Source organism: Poromitra crassiceps, assembly GCF_964638095.1.
Source record: "Poromitra crassiceps genome assembly, contig: HAP1_SCAFFOLD_141, whole genome shotgun sequence".
Taxonomy (NCBI): domain Eukaryota; kingdom Metazoa; phylum Chordata; class Actinopteri; order Beryciformes; family Melamphaidae; genus Poromitra; species Poromitra crassiceps.
The window spans coordinates 107,133-120,947 of NW_028152224.1; positions in this window are offsets into that span (position 1 = coordinate 107,133).

Sequence of the window (13,815 nt, forward strand, 5' to 3'; positions counted from 1 at the left end):
AGGTTATACACCTTCAATAGCTCCCATATTTTTATAGGAGATGTAATAGGCTTTGATCCACGTCCCACCGTCAAAAAACGCAATTGACGACAATCGTCGTCATTGGCACTCTACGTCACTAATCGAATTGACGACGATTGTCGTCATTGGCACTCAATGAGTTAATGTATTTATTTATAGCTTATGCATATTCAATTGTAACCAAATAATCGCTCCCTGTGAAAATAAAATGTCAATTTCCTATACATTTCTAATAAAAGTTGTGCTAAAATACTGTTGTTTATGCATATTTTCACATTACTTTGAAAAGATATGCAGAGTAAATGGTAAAAGGAGATATACAAATGATTTCTGATGTATAATTTTTAAATTTCCATAGTTAAAAACTTGTCATTTGACACCAGAATCATCAAAATCGCCCTGCACAGTGAAATCCTATGGTAAAAATTGCTGAAATGGCAGCCATCTTTAAAATGGCAGCCATTTTGAAATTTTCATGGAATAAATCTGGCTTCTCTGTGGTCGTAAATGTATGGTTTGATAACAAGATCATTCATATTGGAAAATTCTACCCAAAGTTGCCCCCAAAATAGTGTTTTCAGGCTGGAAATGGCGGCCATCTTGGAAAAAAATAAAATTTCTGCGTGGCCAGTTACTTTTATCAAAATAACAGTCCACAAGGAGTATTTGTGCCAATTTTGGCGCTTCTTTCCGGAAGCGACCTATAGGTGCTGTTTTGAGCCCCACTATAGGTCAGCTGTTGACCTGGGCGACTCCATCTTGTGCGAGTGATGTCACTGGCGAGTGATGTCACCCAACCGGAAGTGATGTCATGTAATTGCCCGACCATGATGTCATCAGCCAGTTGTGATGTCATCAGTTCCTCGAGTGCTTTTTCTTTTCTTTCTTAAGCATTTGTTCAAGGCTTGAACAAAAAAGTAGCCTACCGTGTTGATATTTTTTGCTAAATATTTTTGGTCCTTTGCATTAGCCTTTTCTAATGCGATATTTCAAAATGTGCATAAAAACAGGTGGATGGAAATGCTCCTATATGATGATGGACAGGTTTGGACGCTTCACATATGAATTTCACCTGTGACTGGGGACAAACATGTTGGCAGTCAGTTGCTCAAGTGCTTTTCTTCTTTCGTAAGCATTTGTTCAAGGCTTGAACAAGAAAGTAGCCTACTGTGTTGCAGTAAAACAGGTTCAGTTTGGCCCAAACTGAACCTGTTTTACTGTTAGTGCTGCCAGGTCAAATCAACACCAGCTCACAAGTTAGACTGCCAAGCCTTATTTGAATGGAAAGATATGAGGAAGTCTCACAACTGGTGTGATACCTTGGCTCATGTTTGTGTGCATTCCTCGCACCCTGCACACACTGTTCTCACTGCTGGACTAATGCACTCACACTGCTTCACCCTGCACCAGGTGCGGACTGCATAATCGGGCACGTCGGGCAAAAATGCCCGGTGGCCTGGCCTGCAAAAAAAAAAAAGTGGTTTTATTACTTTATTAGTTAGTCTGAACTGAAGTAATAATTACACTTCAGGGTTAAAGTGGGTGCATCTCATTATAAAATTGGGCTTCAAACTGCCCAAATTGGGCTTCAAACGGCCCAAATTGGGCTTCAAACGGCCCAAATTGGGCTTCAAACTGCCCAAATTGGGCTTCAAACGGCCTAAATCTGGCTTCAAACGACCCAAATTGGGCTTCAAACGGCCCAAATTGGGCTTCAAACGACCCAAATTGGGCTTCAAACGGCCCAAATTGGGCTTCAAACGGGCCAAACTTTTCGCCGGCGACCAGTGTTGCCAGATGGCAAATGTTGAATTATCGTACCAGAGGGTCAAAATTATCGTTTTTGGAGTGAAATTATCGTACGCCCCCTCCCCACACTGTAATAATTGAACATGGGCTTCCATTCATGCAAGGAGTAATTTATATTTGATCTGACCCAATATAACTATGTTTCTGTCTTTTCTTTGGTCTAAGGTACAGTGTATACTTTTATCAAAAGTACATCAGGCCCCCCTTGCTGTAAAGTACATCACTAACTTTCTATCAAATACTATTTCTGCTCTCATGCAGTATTTGGCAAAGTCACGTGACTACTGACGTTTAACCAATCACAGTGGAGGAAATTTTTAGAATGTCCTCCATCTTGTTTGCGGCCCACAACCCGCATCCCGTCTCTTCAGACTGGGAGCAGCCAGCAGCAGTTATCCGCCTCACTGATAAACAGGTAAGATATATAACGAGATGTGATTTTAATGTGACTTAGCGATACAAATTAACGTTAGTAAACCTGTTAGCTAACGTAAGTTTAGTTCAACAAACGGCGCCAGACCAGTCTGATAGCATAATGTTGCATTGTATTTTGGCATGGTAGCTCCCTGCAGCTAGCTAGTTCGCTATTGGGCTAGCGCGAGGCAGTAGCTAGTATATCTGCCTCACTTCACTGATAAATCCGCTGAGGTAAGATATATATATATAACGAAATGTGATTTTAATGTGGCTTAGCGTTACAAATTAACGTTAGTCAACCTGTTAGCTAACGTAACTTTAGTTCAAACGGCCTCAGACCAGTCTGATAGCATAATCTTGCATTGTATTTTGGCATGGTAGCTCCCTGTAGCTAGCTAGTTCACTATTGGGCTAGCGCGAGGCAGTAGCTAGTTATATCTGCCTCACTTCACTGATAAATCCGCAGAGGTAAGATATATAACGAGATGTGATTTTAATGTGGCTTAGCGTTACAAATTAACGTTAGTCAACCTGTTAGATAACGTAGGTTTAGTTCAACAAACGGCGCCAGACCAGTCTGATAGCAACATTGTAGTTAGCCATTGAGCTAACCTACATGTTAGCTACACAATAGGCACCTAATGTTAAGACTGTTGGCGAGTTTTCACCACAGGGTGGGACATTCTAATTTCATTAGTATTCTTTTGAAACGTGAACATACAAACTGTAGCCACATGTGAGTTGTATTGCTATTAGATTTAGCTGATATGGGCCTGGGCATTGGGCTTTTATGATCAAAGAAAAATGTGGCTTGATGACTGTATTCCAAAGGCTCTAGTGGGCTATTTTTTTTTAAAGCTAACAAAATTATACTTATATCATCTGAAACTAGGAGTGAATGAATCCATTGCTATCAACCATGTCAAACTAGCTTGTCTGCAAGGTGGGTAAATACTCCAGAGTTTGGCCACATTTTGGCATGGGGAAAGCATGGCTGTTGGAGCATTTCAGTCAGAAAGTTGTCTTCCCTTTTGAAAATGGCCTTTGTTATAATTTCAACCAACTCTAAATCTAACTAATACAACTGTTAAACCGATCCAAGAGTATATATTTTTTTATTTTGAAAAAACATTTTAGATTTAGAATGTAAATTGTCTCTGTATAATAAAGCAATTGGCCCTCCCTCATTCCCACCACTGAGATGCCCTTGGCAAGGCCTTTAAACCCAAACGCTCCAGTGGAGCTGCTCACTGGCCAGAAGATCAGACTGTGTTTGAACTGGTCAGCTTCCAGGTGTGAATGTGTGTGTCAATGTGAACAGGGCACTCATGAAAAAGAGCATTTCTCTGTGAGACTCCCCTGAATAAATAAAGGTTAAAAACATTTTAATGTAATTTCACACATGGATTTTGACCCAAGGCCCTCCAACCAGCTCTGATCTAGGCCACAATTCTCAATCTTTTGAATATCAAGGACCCCTAATTTACACATTAGGGCCACATACTTGATCTACATGATTTTCTGATAAGAGTACATCATGTTTATTGTATTCCTTCAACACCCAAAACAGATTCTTTACTTTCTATTTGGTAAACTTTTTGTTTTAGTTATTGTATATTTTTGTATTTTGTATCAAGAAACATACCCTCAATCTTAGCACCTCTGCACTGGTTACAAGTAAGACATTTTCCGGTCTGAGCGCAAACAGAGTATAGTGAGACAAGAGGAGACGCTCTGAATTTCACCTCCACCATCGTTCAGAGTAGGGCAACGGTAATCTGACTAAATCATGGCAATCACTGTCTTGGTAAATTTACGAATCAGTTCTAATTAGATTTGCTTGACTTCAGGTTGCATGAAGCTATGCAATTACCATTGTGATTTATGAATAAGCATATTATTAATAGATGTATTTAATTCTCTCTCTCCCTCTCTCTCTTTATCATAGGTGTGTGGTACCTGAGGTTGTGGTGGAGAGTGAGACTCCAGTGTTGCACTTTCAAAGGTGTTTTCTTGGTCAACCATATGAACAGCAGGCCAGACTGACCAACACCAGCATTCCTGCCTGCCTGCATGCTACAGCGTGCTACACCAGGTTAACCTCACACAATTTCACCTGCTGTTTGGAGAAAGGGGGGGGGGGGGGTCCCACTGCGCAACAATGAGAAAGAGGCCAGGAGTCTGACTTCAATTATTTTGTTTTTATTCAAACGAACAATGATGTCCAATAATCAAGTAATCACATCAAATAAATTACAGCGATTTCACAAATAAATAAGCCAGAATAAATAAATAAAAAACAAACTATTGTAAAATCAAATAAACGCCCTGGCTTTGTTGAGATCACCTCAAAATATTAGCTGCTGTAGGCTTTACAAAAATCGGACTTCAAGGATTAAAGGGATGTCTACAAAAATTAACCAGAATAAAATAAAATAATCTACAGTAAAATAAAATAAGAGCCCTGAGATCAACTTAAGATATTAAAATATTGGCTGCTGTAGGCTATACAAAAATCGGGCTGATCGTCTGTGGTGCCCCAATGACCCTCGGGTTTATGGGATAGGTGAAGGTGAATATTGCAAGTAGCTACAATATCCACGTTTCCTCAATTCATTTTCCATTAACCCCTCTTTGCGGTGTGATAATTGTTTTTCAGTGAATTATAGTTGATTGCCTCACTGAATAATCTGTTGGTTACCCAATTTTAGAAGCAGAATTGGATGTCCTGGTGTGGCACCTCTGTGCGTAATGACAAATCCCAAAGGAATTCCCCTGGACTGCGCTGCGCAGCGCGTAAAATAAATGGTGTCCTGAATGCGCTGACACACCTGCTTAGATAATCATTTATAACGGGCGTAGAGCTAATAGTGCGGCAGGGGGAAGCCATATGCGTTTGTGCACGCTCTTAAATTGCATTGCGCTGGTGTTAAACTAGCAGCAAAACAAGTGCAAACTCTAAATTACCGCTTTTGCGACAATAGGGCCCTGTGTGTTTTGGCATTATGGTGTAGGTTGGTATTATGGGTTTCAGTATTGGTTGTGGGTATTTGGTGAATCCTCTCCTCTGCTCTCCTCTCCAGGAGGTGGTCTTATCATCTATTGGACAGGGTCCAACGGTGCAGGTTCAAATCCCCAGTTGGACTTTGGTAGAAGCCCGGTTCTGACGCACGTTAACAAGAACACTGCAACTGTTCAACCGGTCGCCTATCCCAGCCTACTTTACTGCTCACAAGGTACGTCACACCCATGCACGGAGGCACGCGCGCGTGCCCCCTCCTCCCACACACACACACACACACACACGTATCCTCCCATTGAAACCCCCAACTACCCGCTCTCCTCTCCTCAGGAGGTGGTCTTATCGTCTATTGGACAGTGTCCAACGGTGCAGGTTCAAATCCCCAGTTGGACTTTGGTAGAAGCCCGGTTCTGACGCACGTAACAAGAACTCTGCAACTGCTCAACCAGTCTCCTATCCCAGCCTACTTTACTGCTCACAAGGTACGTCACACGGAGGCACGCGTGCGCGCCCCCTCCCCCCACACACACACACACACACACACACGTATCCTCCCATTGAAACCCCCAACTACCTGCTCTCCTCTCCTCTCCCCCAGGAGGTGGTCTTTTCGTCTATTGGACAGCGTCCAACGGTGCAGGTTCAAATCCCCAGTTGGACTTTGGTAGAAGCCCGGTTCTGACGCACGTAACAAGAACACTGCAACTGTTCAACTGGTCGCCTATCCCAGCCTACTTTACTGCTCACAAGGTACGTCACACCCATGCACGGAGGCACGCGCGCGTGCCCCCCCCCCCCCCCACACACACACACATCCTCCCATTGAAACCCCCAACTACCTGCTCTCCTCTCCCCCAGGAGGTGGCCTTATCGTCTATTGGACAGGGTCGAACGGTGCAGGTTCAAATCCCCAGTTGGACTTTGGTAGAAGCCCGGTTCTGATGCACGTAACAAGAACACTGCAACTGTTCAACCGGTCGCCTATCCCAGCCTACTTTACTGCTCACAAGGTACGTCACACCCATGCCCCCCCCCCCCCCCCCCCCATATTGGAGAATGTTTGATTGGTGCTTTTACACACAAAATGGCTGCTGTGAAAAAGGTTAATAACATTTACTAGGGATCTCGCACGCTACACACATTTGATTCCTAGGCTCGCCCGCTGCACGGTCTCGCCCGTCCTGCAGCTCGCTCAGCTGGCCCTGCAGCTTGCATTCACAGCTCGGCTGCTGTGTGGCAAATTAGACCAGCATCACTGATGTCAGATTTATGACATCACTGATGTCACAGTGGGATTTATGACATCAAGGATGATGTCACAGTGGATACTGAGTGATGATGATGATGCTGACCAGGTCACGGGATGGTGCGGGGCTAGGAAAAGGGGCCGTAGCTAGCAATAGGAAGCTCATAATCAGGGTTCCGTGTGTGCTGTAAATGTATGATGTGTTTTCCAGAGTGGCTGTCTAACTCAAAATGTGTTGTGTAATTTATATATTTCAGATCAACGCTGAATTCCTACGGATCACAACGGTACACTACCTCTACAAGCACGCTTCTTTGCCAATTTGGATAAATTGAGCAGCCAGCTTCTCCAGGTGATCAGGAGCAAAGGTGGAGCATTCCGGGTGAAAACCGCTGATGTTCTTAAAACTTTGGATCAGGTATGCATACGTTTTCAATTTCTGATTTCTGTATGTTAGGTCGCCGGTGCGTGGACATCTGATATATTTATATTTTGCTGTGTGTGTGTGTGTGTGTGTGTGTGTTGCTATAGAGCCTCGACATGAACATCAGACGAGTGAAGAGTCTGGTGATGTACCTGGGGGAAGACGTGAAGGAACTGATCAAAGAGTACCAGGTGAGACAGCAAACCGTGGCAATGCACTCAGATCAGGCTGTTTGCTGTTAAATGGACACTCCACGAAAAACAATGCAGTTATTTTGCACATAATCTCACACATCTGAAAACTGTAAATAGTTTTGCAGACATTAATTGAGTTTGACAGTTATTGAGAGTTGATTTGAGGTAAAGGAGAATTCTGGTTTTTTAGACACCCAGACTTTTTTCCAGCTTAAAATATGATCTTAACCCTAGAACACTAACGTCGGGTGATTTTCACACGGACAAATGAATTCACGTGATTTTCATTGTCTTGCTGCTGTCTGAGGTGGGCGGGTCCTTAGGTACCTTCAGGATGCTCACTGACGTCATTGAATGTAGGTTTGTTTCCCTGCTCCCATTCATGGTTTTTTCTACCGGCTACGTGTTCGGGTGATTTTCACCCGACGTTAGTGATAGAGGGTAAAATATCTTCGGGTTAGTTACAATGGTATTGTGGTGACTTTTTTTTTTTTTTCACCACACAAGTCCCATGAATGGGTGGACCGAAGGAGAAGTTGGGAGCTCCTGGTTTTTTGGGGTTTTTTTTTTTTTATAACAATTACCTCATTTTTCCCGAATTTGACATATTTTTTATAGTGTCCCCCATAATAAACTTTCTTGTGTTTTTTGTGATATTTCACATTTAAAAACAAAAGAAGAGTACCTCAATTTGCCATGTATTGTTGTACTTTAAGATATTTTGATGAGAAGTATGTTTTATGGGGTATATTGCATCGGGTGAAATACACCCGACGTTAGTGATGGTGTGACTTTAAATTACGTTAGTGTTCTAGGGTTAAAGGGATAGTTGGGTTTGCTTGAAGTGGGGTCCTATGATGTACTTGCATACAGTCAGTGTACTGGGTAAAGCACTCTGGACCCATCACACACCGTGTTTGGAGATCCAGCACTCTCAATGCATCAGGCTCAGAGCTGTTTCCCTGTAGCTTTGGGGGCCAGTAACTAAAACGTAACTTAGCCACCTAAAATAACACACAGCCTAAACAAATCAATATCAGTGTACATGCATGCTCTATTTTGACATTTTTCAGCACTTTACCGTCAAACAGCCCCTCTCATTTAGCACTACATTTTCTCTGCACCGCACAACTACTGCATTCTTAGCGCCGCGGGACTGGATTACTCTGCGGCGCTGTGCAGGCATAGGAATACGGTAGTTGTGCGGTGCAGATCAAATGTAGTGCCAAATGAGAGGAGACGGCTGTTTGACGGTAAATTAAAACGCAGAAAAATGTCAAAATAGAGGGTACATGTACACTGATATTGATTTGTTTATGTGGGTGTTATTTTAGGTGGCTAAATTATGTTTTACTTACTGACCCTCAAAGCTGCAGGGCAACGGCTCAGCCTGATGCATTGAGAGTGCTGGATCTCGATAGACTGTGCGACATGGTTCCAGAGTGATTTACCCATTTCACTTACGCCATTATTATGCATAACATTATGCAAGTACCTATAGGACCCCACTTCAAACAAACTGAACTATCCCTTTAAACTCACCCAAATACCTTTGGTTTCATTCGGATCGTCCGGGAAGATATTGAGCCGTGAGTCCATAATCTCGAAACGCCGCTGGCTGATAATATCTGGTCTCGAGATTATGGACGATGAATTCAATGGCAGCGTGTATTTATTTGAGCCAGTTTGGAATAATGTATGGAGTGGGAGGGTGAGGAACTGCTATGAATGTGACAGACAGCAGAGCCAGGGGTGAAGCAAGGTAATGCTAGATCATTGATCTAGATCTAGATGCCCCGTTTTTGCCTGTTACTCACGGCTCAATATCTTACCGGATTATCTGAATGAAACCAAAGTTATCTGGGTGAGTTTAAGATCATATTTTAAGATGGAAATAAGGTCATGGTGTCTAAAAAACAGAATTCTCCTAAGTTGTGGACCAGTGATGTCATTTATGCACAAATGACATCACTGGCATCAACTTTAACTGAGGGATGCTGTCGGCAAGCTTTATATCAAATATCCACCATCATCACTGCCAGTCAAGAACATAGGCTCTGCCCAGAAAAATATTGTGTTTATAATCTGGAACCCTGCAAATAATCTGTCACATTTTGATGGCTGTGAAGAACAATCTATGGAATGATATGACCTTGTTAGCTGGGGCAAGATTTATATCTGCATGTATCATATTGAACACCAGACAAAATCAGACTAATCAAGGTCTGGAAAAGGTATGAATTATTTGTATTGGAAATGTGTAGGAATGTCATCTATCTGTCCACTCCATGTTTTCTCTGTCCCTCTCTTCTGCACACACACACACACACACACACACACAAAATACTAAAGTTAATTGTCTTTCAGGCTGTGCAACGGGAAGAGGCAGAGGCAGAACTTGAAGGCACACCCATGGCAATCTTTGTCATCCGTGATGGCGACGTGCTCTCCCCTCTAAAGGACATCGGTATTGTGATCGACGGTGTGGAGGTCCTCAGTGAGTTGTCCTCTGTTGCCTTGGCTTGTGCCATGCTGCTTGGACTCATTTACACACTCAACGTAGCCTATCCTGATGAACTCAAGTACACATTTGAGGCCTTCGAAAAACTCTTCTTGGACATTGAAAGTCGACAAATGAGCCGAAGGCTACAGAACCTCAGTGTTAAGCTGCAAGAGTGAGTGAGATCAGACCACATCTGATCACATCAGATATGTTTTATCTGTAGCAAGTAGAGAGGGAGAATTTGTGGGGGGGGGGGGATGATAGTCATCAGTATCATCATCAGTACATAAATGGGAGCTCGGACTCTTTGTTTGTCTCATCATCAAGATGTCATAAATCCCAGCATTGATGACATCATCAATGACATCATCAGTGATGTCATATTTAATGAGTGACTGATGACATCATCAGTGATGTCATAAATTAATGAGTGACATCACGGGCTGACTGATATCAGTGATGATGTCATCAGTGACATTAAGGAGCAGCCAGGGCAAGGCCGCAGGAATCGAGCGCGTGAGATAACTAGTTGATAAAATGCTCACACTGCTGTTTTGCCTTGAAAAAAATGTGGAAAATGTCTTTAATGCAAAGGCAGTGATGTTGCAATGTTCTAACAGTCTCACAGACAATTTTAAAATAGCAATGTTTTGGACTTACCCCGCTAGCCGGGCGCTTCTGGCTCATACGAGCGCATTAGCGCCCGGCGAACGTAACGCATTTCCCATTTTACACTGTGCCATTTTCACGTCTAGGTCTAAATGCTGGCTCCTACCTGAGTCTTCACGTGAAGACGCTATCCGATGTAAAACATCCTCTTCTTTTAATGACACCTAGTTGTTGCATCCAAATTGTTGCATAAAATCCACTTTTCTGTCTCTCAAAAACCGAAAAGCATTTATCTGGAGCACCGCTTCTTCTTCTTCTCTGATCTGAAGCAACCCGGAACAACGACTTCCGGGTTGCTCGAGGTGCTCCAGATAAATGCTTTTTGCTTTTTGAAAGACAGAAAAGTGGATTTTATGCAACAATTTGGATGCAGCAACTAGGTGTCATTAAAAGAAGAGGATGTTTTGCATCGGATAGAGTCTTCACTTCACGTGAAGACTCAGGTAGGAGCCGGCATTTAGACCTAGACGTGAAAATGGCACAGTGTAAAATGGGAAATGCGTGACGTTCGCCGGGCGCTAATGCGCTCGTATGAGCCAGAAGCGCCCGGCTAGCGGGGTAAGTTTTGGACCAACGTTGCTATGTTACAATTTCGGCTCCAACATTATAAAATGGTAACGTACGTTTATACAACGGTGGGCATGGTTTCCAGAGATTTTAGGTTAGGGTCTGGGTAGGGGTGTCAAAAATAATCGATTATAAGATGCATCGCGATGCGGACGTGCACGATTCTGCATCGATTAACAAATATCAAAAATCGATTATTATTATTTTTTTCATTTTTTTTATCAAATAAAATAGAATGTAAGTACATGCAGTTGTTTATTTTAATTATGGATCATAATACAATGCAATTCCAAATGCACTTTTATTTTAAAAGTAGCCACACAGTGAGAAAAAAGAAAGTGAGAAAAAATAAATCATGTATTGCGGAAAAAGTGATGCATCGATTTAAGATGCATCGCAATGCATCGTGATGCATCGTTTAATCGAATCGAATCGAATCATTGACAGATTAATCGTAATCGAATTGTGAGGCCAGTGAAGATTCACAGCCCTAGGTCTGGGGAGAGGTTAGGTCTAGAGTTAGGGTCTGGGAGAGGTTAGAGGGGTCCGTATCTCCGGAAACCGTGCCCACCCCTGTATAAATGTACAACGTCATTTGAGTGTGAACTGAACACTTTTTTTCTCTTTGTGATACAACTTAAAATTGTACTTTTGTTTTGCTTCTGATAGCACTTTAACCTCTGAATACCTCAAAGGGAGACATTTGTTATAAAAAAGGACATGTGAATATGTGTATGTTTGACTCTATGTGAAAAGGTGCCATAATAAATCTTCAGAATTGAGCTTTGTCTGTGTGTGTTTTTATAATTTCAACCAACTTTAATTTTTCAATTTAGGGGAAAGTAATTTCATTAATTTTTCATAAAGTGGAAATATTACTTTGTAGTAGTGTAAGATTTTGGCTCAAGTCAGGGTAAAAAATATAAGTTGATCCAAAGCGGGGGAGAAATTGAAAGTAAAAATTGTGATTTCATGAAAATTGAAAACTTTCATTGGTTCAAAAAAAAATTTTTAATTTAATATTACAAGAAATATTTGCTTTGGTCGAGTTTAATTTTTTAATTTGAGAAAAACTAAAAAATTTAGCCGTAACAAGTTGACGTAATTTTTTTACTTTGATCCAAAGTAACACTTTTTTCAGTGCAGCGCCCCAGCGCGGCACGCCTTCGGCGCGCCAAAGTCGGGGGGCCTGCGGCTGATCACAGGCTACTTTTTGGACTTGGCATGATCTTTCAACACTGTGATCTCAGCCTGTGTTGCATCAACAACAAAACACCCTGCACGTATTGGCTGCAAATATGTTGTTTGAAAAGATGATTGTATAAACAGATAGAGTGATAGACGTAGGATTCGTCATGTGTCACAAAATGATGAAATTATCGTACATTTGGGGGATTTTGGGATTATTGATCGTACATCGTACAGAGGTCGAAATTATCGTACAAATACGATAATTATCGTACGTCTGGCAACGCTGCCGGCGACCAAACGCGCGCCGGCCCGTATCAGCCTGGCCTGCTTGGTATCTAATGCCCGGCCTGAATTATGATCCCAGTCCGCCCCTGCCCTGCACACACTGTGCTCACTGCTGGACTAATGCACTCACACTACTTCACCCTGCACACACTGTTCTCACTGCTGGACTAATGCACTCACACTACTTCACCCTGCACACACTGTTCTTACTGCTGGACTAATGCACTCACACTACTTCACTCTGCACACACTGTTCTTACTGCTGGACTAATGCACTCACACTACTTCACCCTGCACACCCTGTTCTTACTGCTGGACTAATGCACTCACTATACTTCACTCTGCACACACTGTTCTCACTGCTGGACTAATGTACTCACACTACTTTGACCCTGCACACACTGTTCTCACTGCTGGACTAATGCACTCACACTACTTCACTCTGCACACACTGTTCTCACTGCTGGACTAATGCACTCACACTACTTCACTCTGTACACACTGTTCTCACTGCTGGACTAATGCACTCACACTACTTCACCCTGCACACACAGTTCTCACTGCTGGACTAATGCACTCACACTACTTCACCCTGCACACACTGTTCTCACTGCTGGACTAATGCACTCACACTACTTCACTCTGCACACACTGTTCTCACTGCTGGACTAATGCACTCACACTACTTCACCCTGCACACTGTTCTCACTGTTGGACTATTGCACTCACACTACTTCACCCTGCACACACTGTTCTGACTGCTGGACTAATGCACTCACACTACTTCACCCTGCACACTGTTCTCACTGCTGGACTAATGTACTCACACTACTTCACCCTGCAGACACTGTTCTCACTGCTGGACTAATGCACTCACACTACTGTACTTCACCCTGCACACACTGTTCTCACTGCTGGACTAATGCACTCACACTACTTCACCCTGCAGACACTGTTCTTACTGCTGGACTAATGTACTCACACTACTTCACCCTGCAGACACTGTTCTCACTGCTGGACTAATGCACTCACACTACTGTACTTCACCCTGCTGTTTGCGAGCAACAAGGCTCATATTATTTCGTTCTCTGAAACGTGGCTGGATAGCTCCATTAGCGATTCGGAGATCGAAATTCAAAATTATTCAATTATAAGGAAAGATAGAAACAGGAGAGGGGGTGGGGTGTGCGGGTACATTCGATCGGACATTTGTTTCAATGTAAGGTCGGATCTGGAAAATGCCCATTTAGAGGCGGTTTGGCTGGATATTTTAATGCCTAAAACCAAGCCCCTTTTAGTCAGGATTTTATACCGTCCACCGACCCAGTCAGACTTTTATGAGTATCTGGAGGAGTCTTTTTCCAACGCTATTGACCACGGTAAACGCGAAACAATTCTCATTGGAGATTTGAACACAAATATGCTAAAACATGACTCCTCTAGTTTCAAAGCCTTTAAGGCTTTTTG